Genomic DNA, 22436 nt, shown 5'->3' on the forward strand with positions numbered 1-22436 from the left:
AATATACACGATCCATTAGAAATCCAAATTAAATTTCCACCGTCACCCTACTCTCATATCCTCCAACAATTTGGATTGGGTTGGCGCATTATGTCCATTTGTATAGGCTTTAATTACAATTTATACGAAGCTTATGTAATTACATCTAGTTTGACCAGCAACTTGTGATTAAAAGACATTTGACTATTCATATTATTATAAGCAGAACCATACATATTGCCATAATGGTTAAAAAAAACCCTCCTTCCTAGCATTTTATAGTTGACTACATAAAAGAAAAATCAAGCGGAACACCCAACGGTCCATTGGCTATTCATATTATTAGAAGCACAACCATGCATACATATTGCCATCATGCATGCTTGACGATTCTAGCGGAGAAGACGACGACGGTGGTGTTTTTTCCAGCAAATCCAGCAGCCACCCCACTCGTTGTCTGTATGAACTACCCTCTCTGGTTCAACGGCAACATCTCCTACATATAAATCAGCACAAACAAATTAATATGCATGCATAAAAAACACATACATGTAAATGAGTATCATGGACGTAAATACATATTTAATTATGTGTATATACACACACACATACGTATATCAAACTGTATATCTATGTATGCGATTGATCATACCTTTTTTTTTATTAGTTCGGGGCTGAGCAGTGGTTTGATTCGTTCTTCCTGCTGAAGAAACGAGGATAAATGCAAATAGGACAACCAAGAAAAAAGTAAGACCATTAATACTCGACTTCATTTTCTAAAATGTGTTTTGAGCTATTGTTAGTATGTTATGCTTGCCTGCTTGGTTTATATAATAGATGTGTGAAGCGTTGACTACAAGTCTCAGTATATCGCTAAGTATACCTAAAAACTTATATGAGACAAATACATAAAAACAAATTAATTATTTGTTGGGATGCATGAGATCTTCTATGTGGTGCCAGTTTAAAAAATAATCATTTTTATGTTACATTATTATTAGATATTAATTTATACGTTTAATTATTAATGATGTATGTTTATAATTGATTGAACTAATCATTAGAATGAAGTATTTAAAGAAATTAGCAATTTTTTTTTTAAATTTTTTGAAAAATGATTACTTAGTCCGAAGAGTAGTTATAGTCATTCAGAATTTGGCAATGGTTAGCAGAAGAGTGGTCTAGAATTTGAAACGCATACATTCAGGGCTTGAAAAATGTATTCCGAACCACTTATTTGAAATGTACGAGTATTCTAGATGCATGTTTCAGACCGAAAATATGTTTGTATTTTTTTATATATAGCGCACAGTGAAAAACATGTTATTGTTTATATTGTGAAAGTGGTTGATAGGAGTGGTTGATTGGAGGATTACCACATCATTACGTTTTTGGGTATTACCAATTTGATGAAAGCATATATGAAGTGAAGTGATTAGACAAATAAAAAATTATAGAAAATTTTTATTCACATACCAATCTATCTATAGTGTAGTTACATACCAATCCATTTTTAGAGTTTTTTAATTACTCAAATGAATTTTGACTAATTTTGATTGGAGGCGTCTCACACATCTTCCGCCTTTTTTTTTTTTTTTTTTTTTTCTTTTATTAAAGATGGGCTTCCGTTTTTTTCTTTTTTGAAATTGGGCCTGAATTATTGTTAATGCAAGTGGAGTGATATTTGGGTTTTTTGAATCTAGGTTTATTTCATAAAACCTATCTTCTCTTTTTATTTTTTTATTTCACTTTTTTTTATCAGTGTATGTTCACAATTTACAGATTTTACTAATTATTTTTTAATTATTTTTCACTTAAGCCTAAAGTTAAAACAATTATAGTTAATTGTTATCTTTTAATATTATTATTATTATTATTATTATCATCATCATCTAAAAAAATCCAAAATTTAGTATTATTTTATTTAAGCTCTGCTACACACCAATCTATTACTATTGATCTATTGTTTGACTCTGACTTCTTTCTTATTTACCAATTTTCCATATATTAAAGTTTATATTTTCAAGAAAGCTATCAATTTAAATTTTCAAACAAAAATACAAAAAACTATAAAGTTTAAGTTTATATTACACCTATAATTTACTGTTCATATTACAAAAAAAAAATCACAAAAGATAAACTATAAACTTTATATATCGCCGGTAAATATCACCGGAAATACTTTAGGAACCGAAATACCTATCGTCGGAGCCATCATTTCTTGCCGGAAATACATTATTGGAGCATTTGAGGTAAGTTCTTTCTCTTTCTCTTAACTTGTCCTAAACATTTACCTTACCTTATTGGAGCATTTATATTGCCGTCATGGATGAGAGACAAAATCAACTTGTAATTGAGTCTCTAGATTTCATAGATGAGGGCCAAGAAGATTGACTAAGTGCTTTGTCAGACTGTCTGCTTAATGAAAGTGAGTCAACAGTTGTTCCACTAGACGCTACCGGAAACACTAGACACTGCCGGAATGACAAACTATGTATAAGTCGCATCTTGAATTTTATAAGCGACTTAGACCTACGGAAAGATCTTTTATGACTATAGATGATTAGTTGTTTATTTTTGTCTCGAAATTTTGTTATGTAATATTTAAAATTAAAAAAAATTATGAAGACTTGTTTCTAATTTATTTTTCTTATAATATTATTTATATTATAAATGATATAACGTTGATGAAAATTTATTTAGAATTTTATTTTTTTATAATATTATATATATCATAATATTCTAAAAATAATATTATTATTGTTATTTATCTTAATAAAAAAACAAATTTAAAGTTATTAATATTAATAAGGTTAATAATAAAATTGTAATTATATAATAAATATTATTTTTCTATTAGGTTATAATGAATAGTAATAAAAGTAAGTAAAATAGTAATTATATGGTAATGATTACTTAAAAAGTAAAACCAATGATAATAATAACCTAAAAAGTAAGCCTAATGGAGTATGATGATAATATAGCTTGGTGTTTATGAAGTAGGACACAAAATTATATAATCCACTTACAAAACCATTCGTGTGCATAGGGGAAATGGCAATTTTTTGGTATACCGTGGCGACTATCAAGGAAGTGATATGTAAACACTGTCCAATAGTATTTCACAATGAAAGTGTATCGAACAACATATAAAAATGTGATGTTTCATATTCCAATGATATTATCTTCTAAGCTTGTTGGCTTTATGGGTTTTGGTCGGCACGTTTGATGTTCTAGATTTAGGCTTTTCTGTTTTTCTGCTCGATCCTCAGTTTTGGTTAATTGAAGTCTTGCTGTTAAATTTCAGTTGCATCGCAGGATTAGATAAAGAGATCCTTTATATCCTCATTTATTCATTATAGCCATGTAGGGTCTATATGTTGCTATTGAGGATCTGCTGCTCATGGTCTTTTCGTGGTGCTAATACAGGGAGTGGTTGTTGAAACAAGTTATCTATATCTCATTTGTTTTTTTGTCGATGATGTTATTTTTTGGGTTAATGGTCTAAAGATTGTATTAGGAACCTACTTGTTGTGTTGAACTGTTTTTACTTTGTGTTTGGTCTTAAGATTAATTTACAAAAATCAAGTATGTTCGGTATTAGAGTTCAGAGGTTGTGCAGGAGTTGGAGATCCTTACTGGGTTTGAAGCGACTAAGCTTCCTTTTTATTATTTGTGTTTGCCTATCGGTATGTTGTTGTCATGGATAAATAGTTAAGATAAAGTGACTGATCGATTTAAGAAGATGCTGGCAAATTGGAAGGTGAAAATGTTATCCATTGGTGGTTGATTAACACTTTGTAAATTTGTGTTGGGTTGCTTAGGCATTTATTATATGTCTTTATTTAAAACACTAGATATAGTGTGTTGTTTAATCAAATCTGTTAGTGCTCATTTTTTCGGGAGGAGAGGAAAATGAAAAACTAAGTTAGATAAAATAGGAGAAGGTTTTGGCTACTATAGATAATAGGGAGTTGTGTATTATAAGTATTTTCGCATTTAACTCTGTTATGCTACAAAAATAGAGATGAATATTTTTGACTGATCGTGATACTCTGTGAAGTTCACTCATGGCAAGTTTGGTACTTTGGATGGGTCTAAGCTGAGAATACAAGGCATATAGGATGCGATTATGAAGTCTTATAAATCTTTGAATGATAAGGGTCTTTTTTTTTCATTTTTCTGTTAAAAGAATGGTTCATAATGATGGGTCGACTTATTTTTGGTAAGATAATTGGATTGGATGTGATGCATAGATTTGATAGACTTTATGTTTTGGTGGTGAGTATGGATTGTTTTGTTAAAGATCGGTGGGTTAAAGGACAGTGGTTGTGGTCTTGGTGTTGCCCGGTTAGATGTGGAGTAGAGACCGAGTAGTTTGAATCTCTTCTTATGTTTGCCAATTGGTCGTCCTTAGTGATGAGGAGCATCTATGGATTTGGGTGTTGGATGCTTTTAATGGGTTTTCGTTTAGTAGTGCTCAACAACTTAGTCATGAGTTATGGTTGGATGGTGGTAATGTTGCTACCAGGTGGGTTAAGTATATTCCTATTAAAGTTAGAGAAATAAAATATCCTCTTACTTATTCTCCTATCATTTGAAATGATGACAAGTGTTTTAGAATATTGTTAATTTTATAAAAATATGTATAACATCCCTATTTTTACGATCCGAAAAGACCTTTTCTTTATACTTATTTTAAAATAGAGTATACTTTATATTGTGAGATTTATCCCATAAAAGTATTTCCGAAACAATGTTTTTCACTGATTATTAAAAACTTGGGCTATCATAACTAATACAAGAAACATAAGCATAAACTAGTCATTACAGACCTTACAACATAATGTTATACCATGGCCTACACCTCCTCTAATCTCTCATCAGATCTAAACATTACTATCCATGTACCTTTATACTGCTACATGTAATACAAAGAAACTAAATGGTCTAGGCTTGGGAGCCTGGTGAACACATAGAGTTTTCAACCCACAATATTATAATTAATTTGTTTTAATTATATAATTCGCATCAAACAAATTATCCGATTACCCATTTCCATTATTCTCACTCCCTGATCCAAAACCGATGATCTCAAGGGATCTATCCTAAAGAATTATTGAGTACACGATACTGCTTTGGGGATTCCTTAACAACGCATGTCAATAAGGCAACCATGAAGCAAAATAGCATATCTGCATGATTATAACATCTACAGGCCATAGGCCTGCCTATGTTTGGTTCATCAATCACCTACGGGTAGCATACCTATGCATGTATGGTCCATTTAACATCTACATGTCGAAAACCTACCCATGTGTGGTTCATCTATCCCCTTCAGGTTGAAGACCTGTCTGTGTATGGTCCATTCAACATCTACAAGTTGAAGACCTACCCATGTATTGTTGATTAAACTTATAGGTTGTAAACCCTCATGTGTATGACTTATAAAAACTTACAGGTCACACGCATGTCCATGTTTTACCAGACCTGTCTAGAATAGTCTATGGTCGTCCTTTATATCTTCCTAGATGACTAATCCTTAGTAGTACAAGAGTACAATGTTAACTACAACCTCACCTCGTATTTTACTTTCCATAAGCCTTCAATGCCCAAGATACTTTAGGCATGCTAAAATAAATAGATTTATACTTTATCAAACTATACTTTAACCAAGTAAGCCATATTGAGTACAAGTATTGTAAATACAGATAATAGGCACAAATAGCATCTAAGCAGTTAAACACTTGATATCTATGTGTATGATGAAAGTAACTATGCACTCACTTGTTAAAAGTGGATGACTTAGAATTTGAGCAACACTTCGCCTAACACTTTAGCTTTTCCTTTGATGTGGCCTAGGTATTATTATCATGAAGTCTTAGTCTTATATTCCTTGTGACTAATGATAGTCTAGATTCCTCAATAACCCCAATGTCTACAGATATATAGCTGATAAGGAGCAACCATGTAAGATCATGTCGGAGGTAGGGCCCGTTTGGTATACAGAGTACACTGTTTGGAAATCCTACTTTAAACATCTCAATACATCTAGCCTAGACATCAACCCATTAAGTAAATCAATCATTATTATAAAAGGAATCACTGATAAATCTTATTTATAGATTCATGATAATGACCATGAATATAAATATAAGTTACACTTGAAGTATAGTAAGTGTAACTTAACTTACAGGAATTTTAGCAAAAACCGGGAAATTTGTGCGGATGGAACTCCAAAACCAAATGATCTATTTATTTGTTCTCTTAGATGCTATAGAGCCTCACTAAAGTAGTTGGGAACTAGGGAGTATTGGGGCTAGGGGTGTGGAAAGGTTTCCAGAGGATTTGAGGTTGAATGGGCGAGAAAATGAGTTGAATTCGTCTTATATTTATAGGGGATACTAGGAGGTGTCGTGTGCAGACCAGAGGCACAGCGCACACTTCTGTGACGTCTCTCTTATGCCCTGCTGCCCGTGATTCAATTTTGGTGGTCTGCATCCCATCTTCTAGAATCGCCGCACGTGCAACGCGCTTCGAGATTTAATTATTTCAAAAATCATATTTTCTCATATGAGCTTCTTTTTTTTTTACGTTTTTTATATCTATGCATAGATATCGATGAGTACAACAACTTTCATTTGGAATCTGTCAGTTAATTCTCACTTTATTTTTAAATCTATATATTTAACCTACTTAAACTTCTAAAGTCCATATAAAAATCATAATTCTCTAATATGACCTCCATTCTTGACTATATTTATATCGAAGAAAACCTAATCACAAGATGTGCAACTATTGTTTAGATTGTTTTACCTAACAATCGACCGATCTAAATTCGGTTTCTATATCGCTCACTACTATATTGAAACTTCAAAAAATCATAACTTCCTCATCTAAAGTCAGATTTGGATGTTATCTATATCCACGAGTTTTATTTTACGATTACTACGACTTTTATTTAGATTACTTACGCTAATAAGCAACCTATCTCTCGCGCATAGTTGTTTTGGTTGAATCGTGAAACTTTGAAGAAACATAACTTCTTCATATGAAGTCGGATTTAAGCACTCCTTATATTCATTATGACTACTATATCTTTAGCTAAGATTATCTTTTATATCTTGAATGCCTATCCCAAATCTGCGTGTGTTACAATTATCTCCTCCTTAGGATTATTACTTCCCCGAATCATCATCAAAACAGAGTTGGATAATCCCGCAAGCCACCTTTCTATCCGGGGTAATAACCATAACTCTTATGTTCTTCCAAACGAGTATCAAACTCTTGGAATTTTTAGCTGCTAGTGGTACTCAAACTTGTACCCGTTCTTCATTCTCTGTTGTATTTTTAGTCTTAACCTTCGAGTTACAAATTCGATCTTCATCGGAGATTTCGGTGCCTTCTCAAATAGTCTCACTCCGTAAAAAGGTTTTTACGTCAGCTACCATAACATAATGAATTTTCACGCTCTAATGACATTTCCATCAAATGATGCAATGGATAGACTCCGGTCTTTATGAGTCAACCACATCATTGTAGGTAGCATCTCTACTGACAGCAACAATACTTATTTTTAAATGCTTTGATCATATTTTCCATCAATCATTTGACTAAAGTCGGATACAAATCCGAACATTATTCTCTGAACCGAGTAACTTACTTCGCAAATTTAACTTACTCAAACTTGATTTTCTATAACCACTGGGGTCGGAATGACATTTATGTTCTTAGTTATGATTGAAACAATGGTAGTGATGAATACAGACAAAATGAACTCAAATACGAGAGCCTTAATAACCTTATGACTTTACTGATCCAATTGCGAGTCTTGTGCTTCTAGTAGTATAGGCCTCTAATACCATTGACACCTACTCATACTCATCCCAAGAATTGCCTTGCAGTCACTAAGTCATCATACGGAAAAAATCACACAACAACTGACATAGGTAATAATATAACATTATTAGAGATTTTGTAACTTCTTGAAAACTATTACAGTAATTTTGAAAGTATCCCATACTCCATTCCTCTTACATTAGGCAACACAACATGATACTATATATATATATATATACATACATATATATATATATATATATATATATGTATATATATGGATATTTATATCTTGAAATTCAGATACGTAGTTCCTTATTCTTGATCTCCTGCAACAATATCTACTTCGTCAGCGATCATATAAAATGCTCTTCCCTTTGGCTTCGGCACCATATTTGGTCTTGCTACTTCATTTTTCTTTGGGCAATCATTCCTGAGATGCCCTAGTTCTCCATATTTGTAACACACGCTTTGGGTGCAGTTGATAAGGTAGTAACCAATCTTTCCACGGTTGAAACAAGTCACCTCATTGGTGAATTTTCCTACACTTCTCATACCAATTTGCCTCATTGATATCCCCAAACCTCTTGTTGTTGGGGATAGGCTTTGAAAATACTTCAAACTTTCTCTTGTCTCCCGTGTCAACTTTCTCAAGAACCTTCTCTCTTATCTCGGTCTCTACATTCTTAGCTTAGGATTTTGGTATGTTACACCTCCACCTTAGAGTCTCAAATGCAGTCTGTTGCTTAACTCCCAATGGAAATCCATACTCTTCTTCATTAAGCGAGTAAGAGGGATAAAAAACTTTGAGAAATCTTGGATGAACCTCCTGTAGAAACTTGTAAACCCCATAAAACTCCTAATCTCAGATGGGGACTTTAGAATCTTCCACTACATAAATTCCTCAATCTTGACTGGATCGACCAATATCCCTTTCTGATTGATGAGGTGTCCAAAGAACTGGACCTCCTGCAACCATAATTTCACACTTCGAGAACATAACATATAATTTCTCCTTCCTTAACACTCTAAGTTACTCTCTCAGATGCTCCCCATACTGCTCCCTAGTCTTAGAATAGATTGGAATATCATCAATGAAATTAATAACCGATTGGGCAAGCATCAATCTGTATACCTGATTTATCAAACCCATAAATGTTGTTGGTGCATTGGTGAGCCCAAACGGTATCACCACAAAATAATAATGACCATATCGAGTTAGGAAGGCTGTCTTCTCAACATCCTACTCTCTAACTCTCATCTGGGGGTAACCAGACCTCAAATCAATCTTGGAGAACTAAGATGCACCCTGAAGTTGATCAAATAGATCATTAATCCTAGGAAGTGGGTAACTCTTCTTCACCGTTCACTTGTTCATCTCCCGATGATCTATACACATACAATGATAATCATCCTTCTTCTCAAACAAAATTGATGCTCCCCAGGGTGAACTACTCGGTCGGATAAACTTCATGCTTAATAGCTCCTGGAGCTAAGAGGAAAAATCCCATATCTAAGGAGGTGTGAGGCTATATGGCTCCTTAGGAATTGGGGCTACACTAGGGATCAGATCGATCCTAAACTCCACCTGAGTAATTCCTTTGTGAAGACATATGGAAACTCCTTAAACACTGGCATATCTATAAGCACAACCTTCCGCTCAACTTTAATGTCAACCACGTATGCTGAATAAACCAAACATTCATGTTGGAGATACTGTCTAGCCCTGGTAGCTGAACAAAACGCCGAATCAACCTTGGTACCCTCACCATAAATGGTTAGTTCTGACCCACTTGGTGTTCAAACCACCACCACTTGCCTTTCACAATCAATCATAACTCCAAACTTACGCAACCGGTCCATCCCCACGATCACGCACATGTCACCCATGGGAATGTGAATCAGTCCAATTAGGTGGGACACCCGAATATCTCCAACGTAAAATTGTAGAAAACGCTAGAAGCAGAGACCATGTGTACATTGGCGATGGAAACTCACAATGGGAAATATAAATCCCCAAGGGTCATATTGAAATCCCTAATGTAAGACTGAGATACAAAATATTAACTCGCACCCGAGTTAAAAAGCACATGAGCGGGCAAGGAGTTCACTAAGAAGGTACATATCAGGAATACAAACATAAGCGTACAAAATTGAACTTGAAATAAAAATTAATGAATACATACCACTGACGATGTCAGGCGTCGTTGTAAGCTGAAATGCATGAACCATGGCCTCCGGGGCCTCAGCCCTCTCTTTTCATCCGTCTATGATCCGAAGGTTATTTCTTGGTGGCAGAGCCTACTGATGACACTCCCTCATATAATGAGCCTCGCTGCCACAATTATGAAACCCTTTCGTTGATCGCTATACTACCTCATGCATCTTACCACACTTTCCGCAAGTTCGACTCCTATAAAATCCAGATCGTGAATCAATGGGCTTGAACTGGTTTTCTTCTGGCCGAGTCTGAACTAGGGTATGTATCTTCTCTCTCTTTTGGGTCTCAATCTCAATCTTCCTCTTCTGAGCGAATGACTGTAGCTCGGAGAGGGAACTATAATTTTAAGTCAACACAAACTCCCTTATCTAAGTCTTGAGCATGCTTAATTATTGGAACATCTAAACCTGCTCTGAAGCAGCATACTCGGGGCAAAAAAGTGCTCTCATAATAAACATCTTGATGATCTTTGTTGCCGATTTTGTCGTTTGCTTTAGCAACAGATACTCCTAGGCTAATCTATCCCTCTTAACCAGTGGAACATACTCAGTGCAGAACATCTCCGTGAACTACTCCCAATTTGTTACAACCTTCTCTATAGGCGAATAAGCATTGGTTACCAGCTTTGACCAATCATTCGCCCCCAAGCGTAGAAGGTTCAAGGCGAACTTGACTTTCTGATCCTCCGGAATGATAATGTAAAGAAACATCCCTCCACATCAGATATCCACCTCATGGTGATAATCAATTCCTTGACCTCGTTGAACTATGGGGTTTCATGTTGTTGAAATCTTGGTACTTAGTTATCCCTTTCCCCTGAAATCATACAGCAGCAACAACTGCAGTGGCTACGGGAGTAGTAGCCTCAGTGATGGCGGCATAATGCTTGTCAAACAGTTCAATCATGTCAGTCTTGATATACCTACACATCTCTGGGATTGCCTCCCTAACTGTCATAGTCACCAGAGTGGTAATCATCTCGTGTATCTCGTCGTCAGTCAACCCTGGCCTCTCCAGGTTGTCCGCACCTAATGTTGAACCTCTCATGGTCACCATATTGAAAATAAACTGGAACATGCCATAAAATCACATTATATTGTAACACATCACCACTCAATCACTCATTCCCCAAAACTCGTGACTTCATTGATGTGCGTATGGGTCTTGTGTTTCCAGTAGTAGGGGATCATACTATCGTCCACTATAACACTGTGATTTTTCACCCAATTTTTTTTCTTTTTTTTAAAATTAAACCCTTTTAACAGATTATGTTTGCAGAAGACTTGTGATAAATATTTCAAAAAGAAAACATCACCAACGTTAATTTATGTCAAAATAACACATCCAAAATTTAAAGTTCACAAAACATAATCATGAAAACCCAACATGTCCAAATGGTATCAAAACTAAAGATACTAAATAAAACTACTCAATGGTTCCCATCTTCACCTAGGCATCATGTCAAGCTACATGTTCCACTACATAGAAACCAACAAGTGAAGAACAAGTGTTAGCATAAGCTAAGTGAGTTAATTACAATACAATGTTTAAAGAACACTCGTATAATAGATGGATTCACAAAAAACATCTACACACAGTCAAAGACTCACAAGCAAGACTTATTAACATAACAAACATAATTTTATCTCAATTTATTTTAGTTCTTCTTTTAGAGCTTCTTTTATTAGTTACTCTCCCTAACCCCGCTGTAACTAATTTTATTTTATCTGTTCGCCACTTAAATATTAATATATAATATTTTATTTCTTAGCTTTATATTAATAGTTACTTACCACTCACCATCATTGTAATTATTAAAGTAGTACATCATAGTAAGGTCTATTTGTTCACCGTAAACCCCCAAGGCAAGTACCCCGTTCGCTCCTAACGTGACCGACACGACCCAATACACTAGGTGAGGCACGACTCTCAGTTGTAGTCATTTCTCCTGGTGCCTTTCATTCCTACTCCGACATTGCACATTCATATACATTCATTTTTGTTAAGTATTGGTACATACTGTGCCAATTCCATAGTGTTACACTTCCCAATCCCATGTGATGTTTGCGTTGGTCCCATCAATAGTCCAACATCACTAAACTTCTCCCACCTATTGGACCATGTCTCGAATGATCTTCTACAAAAATCATCTGATGCCACTTTGGCTTAAGATCTTTCCCGCGGTGTCGTTCGACCCATCGAGTCCTCGCAATAATCCAGATAGGGTATTTACCTATGGCTAGGTTACTAGCCCCCGCCCGCTTGTGTATTCCCCTTTTTAGTTTAGTGATAATTAATTAACTAAGGAGTTACACTTTTACCCTCTCAAGTAATCATGTAAATATACAAAATTTCTTTTATTAACAAATTACCTCTTTAAGGGTTCATTTCATGCAAATATGTAATTTTATGTAGTTATTACATTTTACATCACACACCATTTTCATTCACAACACTTCTGTAATGATTTTTCAACACTAGCATGCTCGTCCTATAACATTTTAACCAAATATTTTCCAAACAAGTATTGATATGCTCACAACACATAATGTTTATGCACAACACTCAATCTAGCATGACCTTAGCTCACATCTCACATCAAACAAAGAGGAGTCTAGCATGCAACATCCTAGATACAGTTACAGATAAAGTATTTCACCATTCATGGAACAATACTCAATCATCAAAAGGGAACATACATCCTAGATAACTAGGTTCATCCCATTCCATCTAATGGATGTGATACTCCTAACAATGTACTTTATATTTCAACAAAATTAACTCACCTTTGCCAAAGATGTGACCACCTCACACTTCAAGTCTTGTAAACATTGAAGTATCACCCTTTCCCAAATAACAATTCAAATAAAAGTATATTGGAGTTCTACAATGCAAAACATGAAAAATCCATAACCTAAACACATAAAACAATTATCAAACAAAGTTCCTAGTTTTGAACCTAAAACAACCACCTGTTTAGAGTTGTTTTAGCACCCATGGTACCTGTAAAATTTTTATTTTTATTTCATATTACATAAATTCCGAATTTTAGCTTTTTAGAAAGTATTTTAAAGGTGCAAACAATTTTTCTTCAATTTTCAATGATTTTTACAAAATTGACTATTAATGTAGCAATGTTCTGACTAGCTGGTGAAAAAGGCAATTTTCACCTAAGTTGGAGGCAACAACAGGACCTGGAAAAATTCACACAAAAACTAGACCCAAATTTCAAACTTTTATAATTTACGGATCATTAATCCGACTCCTGGTGATGTTTCTATAACTTTTCCAATCCAGGGGCAGATTTGTCAATTTCTTGCAATTTGCAACTTTCAGTCTTTAAGGCTTTTTTTGACCACTTAACCCATAAATTCATAACCAAAAATACTCATAAAGAAAAAACTAACTTCTTAACAGAAGTAATAGGTGAAGCAAAAAAAAATAACATAATTAACTTCTTAACAGAAGTAATAGGTGAAGCAAAAAAAATAACAATTCCAACCACACCCCATGCTTCAAAGTACATAGCATTTGGTGGAAAAACAAAATACATTGTTGAAGTAGATTACACAAATAATAATTTGGATTTCTTCCACCACTAAGTCCCATGGAAGGAATTTGAGAGATTTCTTTGAGGCTTATTGGGTGACTCAAAACATGATTTTATCACATAAAAATACCTACTTGAGTCATGGTGGGAGTTAATATAACGTTTAGAAGTCAACAAGAAAGATTGTGACCCCAAAACTATGATCAAAACATGAAGTTGAACAATAAAATTATTGACGGTGCTCATAAAGAAATTTTGAAAAAAATTGAGCCATCATAAACACCCAATAAAAGTGAAATTAAACCATATGAACTTCCAAAGGTTTCTAGGAAGAAGAAGATGAGATAATGATCATCAATTAGGAACGGAATTGACAACAACAATCTTCAATTGACAAGGAACTTGATATATTAACACAACAAAAGAGATTAGAAGACAATTTTACTAATACTTAACTGAAAATCACAGCCTCCTACACCTTCTAGGATCAACAAGGGTAATTCTCCTCTCTTCTCCTCCTTGCTCGACTCGGTTTTCTTTCTTCCTCTCCAAGCCGAATGCAACTCTTTTTTTTCTCCTCTTAGCTTGATCGACGACTCACACGACAATAAACAAGGAATCAATATCTTTTTTTTCAATCGACACACACACACACACAAGGAGAAGATATTATCGATCGTTTTTTTTGTACTAATGTGTAACCCCCGTAGATCCGGGCTAGTCACTTTAGAGACAATGAGCGTCAAAAATGACTTTTTGATAGAACATGATTTAGAATAAATAATCTTAACCAAGTTATAGTATATGTCACAAAGGTTATGTACATATAAAGAACGCCGAAATCCAAGTTATAACGAAAAAGTTATGACCCATCGAAGTTTTACGGCAAAACTGGTGTGACACTGGGAATCATAAAAAAATGAATTTACGACAAAATACTTTCTAGCCTTATCGATCTAGACGAAAGTCGTAGTATATGTTAAACTGAGAGCGTGCATAAAAAGAACGTCCAAATCTGACTTCGTATGAAGAGGTTATGATTATTCTAAGATTTAGCATAGCAGTGCACAACCTAAAATTCGAATTTTAGATCGGTCGATTTTCAGCCAAAAAAATCTAAACGAGAAATGAAGATATCGTTAATAGGAGTTAACAAAAAAAAGATAGATGAAAACGGAGCTCGTATGCGAAAGATATGGACGAAGCTTAGTCCCTACTCTTCGAGCACGGCGAATTTGATACAGTTTTGTAATTCCAAGATAGAATGAGAATTAGCCAATGGTGTCTAAATAAAAGTTGTATTACTCATAAATACCAACACATGGATATAAATAACGTCGAAAACGAAGCTTGTACGCAAAAGATATGGACGAAGCTTAGTCTCTACTTTTCGAGCGCAACGAATTCGAATACAGTTTTTTAAATCTGAGATACAATGAGAATTAGCCGACGGGGTCTAAATGAAAGTTGTATTACTCGTAAATACCAATGTGTGGATATAAATAACGTAGAAAATGGAGCTCATACGCGGAAGATACAGACGAAGCTTAGAGACTACTCTACGATAAAATCCCTATAAATAAAGGATGAATACTTCATATATTTTCACACCATAACCTCTCTTTCTCTCTCTAACTTCTCTCTAGCCTCCTTAAACCCCTCCCAAGTCTAGGGAACCTTCTTAGCACGAGAAGGAAGCCCCGGAGCGCCCGAAGGCTCCGAGAAGAAGAGTTTTCGTCTCGGAAACGCTGCTCCAGCGAAGCCCCATTTTTTTTAATAAAAACCCGTTGTAAGCGAGCTACGCCTACACTATTTCTAATATAGCTTTTATTTAAAATATAGTAATGTTATTAGGACCTTATAATAAATATTTGGGCTATTATTATGAGTTATATAAGTGTCGTTATAATATCTTTTTAACCACTCGTGGTACGGAGAATCTGGTTTAAAGGGCCGCATAGGGTTGTTGGATTTTAGAAGTGTTATATGCCAAAATGGTTCTACCCTCCGGTGTTTTATGTCTTGCCCTTGTCTGTACATAGTGGTTCGAAAATATTATTTAAATGCTTATAATAATAACAATAATGCTAAGACTAATAATTAGTCACGGTAAATATTAGACTAAAATCTAGTGGTAATGATAGTAGGTTTCATTGAAGGAAATTGTATTGTTAAGAAGCGAAGCATTGTCCGAGTTTGAAATCATCACTTTAACAAGTGAGTGCATGGTTACTTTCATCTTACACATAGATATGAAGTATTTAATATAAATTACGTGCTGTGAGTGCATAGTTACTTTCATCTTACACATAGATATGAAGTATTTTATATAAATTACGTACCATGTGTGCATATTATCTGGATACTTGTTGTCTATGCTGGATGAATAATTTTATACATGTTTAAAATGATTTAAACTATATATTTATTTTATATCTACAAATATGTTGGAATAAATCATGGGTAGATGAAATAGTTGATGTGTGATGAAATAAAATGATGAGAGATAGGTGATGATAATTAGGTGGGGATAGATAGGTGATGATGAATCGGTGATGTAGGATGAAAGATACTATAACCTTGTCCAACAATTTGGAGATGTAGACATCTACCAGAGTATAGATGGTGACCATAGACTATCATAGACAACCCCGTGGAAACACCAGCAGGCTCATAACCTGTAGGTGATGAATTACGAGTTCAGACGATGTTGTAACTACGTATTCATGCGATGATACTCTAACCCCTTACTATGAATTACGAGTTCAGGCGATGTTGTAACTATGTATTCATGCGATGATACCCTAACCCTTGTTGGGCACGTATTGAGGGAGTAATCCCTTAATCAATATTATCTATGCGATGTAGGCGATGATCCTAAGGGAGAGTCCTTAGGAACAAACATATAAGGAAATGCGATGTAAGGAGATGAGAGGTAAATATGATGTAGGAGACGACCCTTAGGATAAATCCTTAGGGAAGGTACTTAGGAATAAAGAAGATAATGGGGATGGGTAATTGGGTTAATTGTTTGATGATTAAACATAATAATTATATTATTGTGGGTTGAAAACCCTATGTACTCACAAGGTTTCCCAACCTGACCCACCCAGTTTACTTGTATCACAATTGAAGATGTGAATTTACATTACACTGAGAGATTGAGGAGATATAGATCACTAGTGTAAATGAATGTAAGTTTTGTTTATGCTTATGTTTCTGTATTGACGATGACATCCCAAATATTTTAAAAGGAATAAAAATACATTTCTTTGGAAATGCTTTGATAATGAAATTATCATGTTTTTCTGGGAACAAATTCCGCAGTGTTTCTATTGAAAGAGAGACTCTGATTTTTATAAAGCATAAACAAAATCGATCTTTTCTGGTTGTGAAATTGGGGATGTCACATAATGTGATGCTGGAACGGGCACAAGGAGAATGATCGACCCTTCTCCTTGGGGGTTATCTTATATTTCCAAGTTAATCCCTCCATAATCTTAAGGAGATTTTTCAACACATGTAACCCTGATTATCTTATATACCCCCACCATCAACTCTTTGGTATAAAATAACATTTATTTATTTATTTATTTATTATTATTATTATTATTTATTTATTTATTTATTATTATTATTATTATTATTATTATTATTATTATTGTTATTGTTATTATTATTATTGTTGTTGTTGTTGTTGTTGTTGTTGTTGTTTTCTTTTTATTGAATTTAATCATAAAAGAAACATATTCACTAAGGAAAATTAGTATTCGGGTAACGGAAGCTAACCTTGATAACCGATGAGAATTTGGGTCATTTCAATCCTCCCCACCCTAAGAATATTTCGTCCCGGAATCAGGAACCGAAATGAACAATTGCGGGTAACGGTCTATCATGTCATCCTCAAGCTCCCAGGTCATATCTCCGCCATGTTTGTTCTTCCAAAGAATCTTCAAAAGTTTCACTCTTTTCGTGCACAAATGCATGGTTTCACACTCCAGTATATTTGTTGGTTCTTCAACCAACCACTTCGATTCATCCACTCGTAGCTCATCTAATGGCAATATGCTAGGTTCTTGCACTAAGCACTTCCTTAGGTAGTAAACATGAAATACATCATGAATTCCCGCTAGCTCGGGTGGTAACTCCAACCTGTTGGCTTGGTCTCCGACTCACTCCAACACCGCAAGTGTACCAATGTAACGAGGTCCCAACTTGCCCCGCTTGTCGAAACAAATAAACCCCTTCTAGGGTGAAACTTTCAACATTTCTTTCTCGCCCACCTCGAAAGTTTTTTGTAGATGTTTCCTGTTTGAGTACTTCTTTTGGCACTTGCAAGACACTCACAAACTCTCATGTGCTATATTCACTTTATCCTTAGTAAGTTGCATGATTTTAGAGTTCACAAATTATTTTTCTCCAGGATCCATGCCAATACTAGCCTGATATGTGTTATTGTAGGCAAACTACACCAAAGATAAGTAAGTATTCCAACAACCTATGTACTCAATAACACATGCACATAACATAGCCTCTAGAGTCTTAATGGTCCTCTCGCTTCGCCTATTATTTTGAGGATGATACGATGTACTCAAATGCACCCTTGTACCCAACTCCTCCTGCAGTTTCTACCAAAATCTCAACATGAAATGGCTGTCAAGATCATAAATAATGGGCAATAGTACACCATGCCTCACAACAATCTCCTCGTCATACGTATTCTCCAACTCCTTCAATTTTTCATTCTCTTTGGTTGCCAAAAACTGCATGCTTTTTGTCAACCTATCCACAATCACCCATGTCATATCATTGCCTCGAGAGGTTCTAGGCAGCTTTGTGACAAAATCCTTCGTAATTTTATCCCATTTCCACTATGGAATCTGCATCAGTTGCAACGACCTATAAAGCTTTTGGTGGTTAGCCTTGACTAAAGCACATGTCACACACTCAGCTACATACTTCACCACTTCCCTCTTCATTCCAGTCCACCAATAATTGGCTTTTTGGTCCCGATACATCTTTGTTGCTCCTAGATGTATCAAATACTTTGATTTATGCATGTATCGCAACAATATATAATGCACACCACTCACCTTGGGGACCCAAATTCACCCTCGAAAGGTCTTAAGTCCCTGCTCACCATCCACCAATAAGGCCCACTGCTTAACCATAACCTCTTCTTTCATACACTCTTCATTCAAACCCTCTTCTTGAGCAGCCTGAATCTACTAAAAAAGGTCTGGAACTATTACCACCCTATATAATTAAGGTTATAAGCCCCTATAGGTTCCTTATTACTTAAATCATCAACTACCATGGTTGCCTTCCCAGGGTGATAACTAATCTCACAGTCATTATCGGCTAGTAACTCCACCCAACGCCGATGTCTCATATATAATTCTCTCTAATTTTGTATGTGTTGTAAACTATTATAATCGGTATATAGCATACACTTCGTCCCATACAAATAGTGACACCACAACTTAAGCACAAACACAACCGCTACTAACTCCAAGTCATATACCGAGTAATTCATTTCAGCACCCTTCAACTGTCAGGAAGCATAATCAATCACCTTCCCTCATTGCATCAAAACACATCCCAAACCCAAATATGATGCATCACTATAAACCACAAAGTCCTCATTCCGTTCAGGTAAAGAGATAACAGTAGCCTCACACAAAAGACCCTTCAAGGCCTGAAATGCCTCCTCCTGCTCGTTGGTCCAAACAAAAGGCTCTGCCTTCCTCGTCAATTTGGTTAGAGGACTCGCAATCTTTATGACATTTTTGATGAACCTATGATAATAACCCGTCACACCCAAGAAACAAACTAATGTTAGTAGGAGTCTTCGGTACTGGCCACTTCTTAACTGCTTCTATCTTTGTTGGTTCCACCTTAATTCCCTATGGCCCGACTATGTGTCCAAGAAACTGGACCTCTCTCAACCAGAATTCACACTTTTAAAACTTCGCATAAAGTTTCTCCCTCCAAAGTGTGTCTAGAACTTCTCTCAAGTGCCTTCGATGATCTTTGGCACTCCGAGAATACACCAATATATCGTCTATGAAGACAATGAAAAACTTATCTAAAAATGGTCGACACACCCACATACCTGATTCATCAGGTCCATAAACACCTCTGGAGCATTCTTCAATTCGAAGGGAATCAATAAGAACCCATACTATCCATAGTGTGTCCTGAATTTTATCTTGGGTGTATCCTGCTCACTAACCCATACCTGATGATATCCTAATCGCAAGTCAGTCTTTAAAAAATGACTAGCACCCTGAAGCTGATAAAAAAAGGTCATCAATTCTTGGAAGGGGATACTTATTCTTCACTGTAACCTTGTTCAACTCCTTGTAATCAATACACATCCTCATTGAACCATTTTTCTTTTTCACAAAGAGGACCGGTGCTCCCCAAGGCGAGGAGCGCGGTCGAATGAACCCATGCTCTGAATTTCATGAAGCTGAGACATCATCTTTGTCATTTATGAAGGAGCCAGTTAGTAAGGTGCTTTGGCTAATGGTTCGCACCCAGGATAAGTTCAATTTGGAACTCCACCTGACATGGCAGTGGTAAACCTGGGAACTCATCAGAGAAAACATCCTCATACTCCCTAACCACTTCCACATCAGAGAGACTAATAGTCTTCTTAAGGATCTCCATTACATGATCCAAGAAAAATATACAACCCTTCGCGATACACTTTCGTGACTTCATCATATAGATAAGGGAAAGAGACCCTAAGGACTTCTCCCCACGAACATAGATAGGCTCCCCTCCAGAAATTAGAATATGAATGCGCTTTTAAGCGTAGAGAACCTCATCTTGATTGGAAGATAGCCAATCCATGCCAATGATGACGATGAATGACTTGATCCCAATAAGAATCAGAGTCACAGGAAAAGTGTGATCGAAAAGAACTATAGTATACCCATCAAACTTCTCTAGTACAGGAACAGCATTTCCTACCGCGATCTCAATGTCTAACATATATCCCAGAGAACTTCGAGGTAACACTAACCGAGAACAAAACATAGGAGACACAAAATATTTACTAGCACCAGCATCAAACAATACCGTAGCAGGCATATCATTCATAGTAAAAGTTTTGAGAATAACCGCATCGTCACATCTGGCCTCCTCAGCTGTCATCTAAAAATCTCAAGCCTAAAACTTTGGTGCTCACGTCTTCTTACCACTGCCACCCGCATCACCCCTCATTTTTTGGCATTGACGACTCATATGTCCCGTCTGCTTGCAGTTCTAGTAGATCGGCTCATTTTTGCATTCTGCAAATTTGTGTCCCACCTTTCCACATTGCTTTCAGCTCATAGTACTTTCACTGCATGGACCTTTGTGTGCTAAATGACACCTTGTGTAGAAATTCGGCTTATCTGTCTTCTTGCCATGATGACCCTTCTTTTTCTTCCTCGAGGATTCAAATGAACCCTCCCATTTCCTCTTCTCTTCACCCTTGATCAGTGTGCACCCAGGTGTAGCCAAATCAACCTCGATCCGAATAGCCTCATCCATGGCAGCTACCAAAGTGGTTTGCTGCCTCACAGTAGCTCAATACTTTGTTGAAAATCCCTTGGCATAATGTTTCACCTGTTTTGCCTCAGTGGTACAATAAATTTTACCGAACTGTAGCTTCTCAGGAACAATGAATTTTACTTCGTAGCCAACATAGTTCCTTTTTCCATTGCAAGGAACTCCCACTCGACCTTCCATATCTACCCCGGTGGATAGAATCGCTCCTGAAGCCTTTTCTTGAAGGCCTCCCAGGTCATTTCTTGAAGTGTAGCCTTAGGAACAACAAATTCCAACACCTCCCACTACTGTAGAGCATCACCATCTTACTTCGGTGTTGCATAACTGACTTTCTATTACTTTGTGAAGTTGCCTAAATGGAAAATTTGTCTCATCTTGTGCAACCATTGCATGCAAAATGTTGGGTCTTCTCCTCCTCGAAAGACAGGGGGTTTGCGATCAGTGAATGCTCTATAGGAACTACCCCGCCCCTTGACACATTCTCTAGTGGGCTCGTTGCTCCGCTCCCAGGTAGTTAAGCGACTCTCAGCTATCTCCTCTTTGTCCTCCAGGGGTAAGAGTCTAACAACTTGCATAGCCTACCACATCCACATCATGTCTCGTTCGTGCCTTTGACCCTCAATATGCTATGCCTCAAGCTACACCTGAAGGTCTACAATGATAGCAACACTCGCTACGGTTTAGATGGCCTTGTGGCTAACGACCAACTGGTGGGGTCTGAAAAATAAATGGTTGCATTTCGGGTGTGCGGTTGTCCTCCCCCCACCAGCTCCTCCAACATTGACATTCCCCTCAGAGTGCTACATGTTCCTAAATTACAAATAATTTTTAAGTACATGAAGGAAAATTTAGAAAGTTATATATAACTATCCTATAACTCTTAGCACACCCCCCCCCCCCCTCTTAAGAATCTAAAGCAACTAGTTGAGCGAGTCTATACTGTGAGTCTGAACACCAACCTCTATATTCAGTTCGCTCACAGAATAACTCTAATACCAACTTGTAACACTGTGACTTTCACCCAATTTTTTTCTTTTTTTAAAATTGAACACTTTTAAAAGATTTTATTTGCGGAAGAGTTGTTATAAATATTTCAAAAAGAAAATATCACCAATGCTACTTTATGTCAAAAAAAACCCATCCAAAATTTAAAGTTTACTTAACATAATGATGAAAACCCAATATGTCCAAATGGTATCATATCTAAAGATACTAAATAAAACTACCCAATGGTTTCTATCCTCACCAAGGCATCATGTCAAGCTACTTGTTCCAATACACAGA

At 36.0% G+C, this 22436-nt stretch overlaps 1 long non-coding RNA gene across 1 annotated transcript; it reads right to left on the reverse strand.

Moving 5' to 3' along the window:
- Positions 1–162: 162 nt before the first annotated feature.
- Positions 163–765, reverse strand: LOC145018765 (uncharacterized). The gene is made up of 2 exons (XR_013667154.1): positions 632–765; positions 163–475 (listed from the first exon to the last, which is right to left on the reverse strand). It is a non-coding gene; the product is annotated as an uncharacterized LOC145018765 (long non-coding RNA).
- Between the last annotated feature and the right edge of the window lie 21671 nt (positions 766–22436).

The sequence above is a fragment of the Lactuca saligna genome, chromosome 9, assembly GCF_052625555.1.
Source record: "Lactuca saligna cultivar CGN05327 chromosome 9, ASM5262555v1, whole genome shotgun sequence".
NCBI classification, from domain to species: Eukaryota; Viridiplantae; Streptophyta; class Magnoliopsida; order Asterales; family Asteraceae; genus Lactuca; species Lactuca saligna.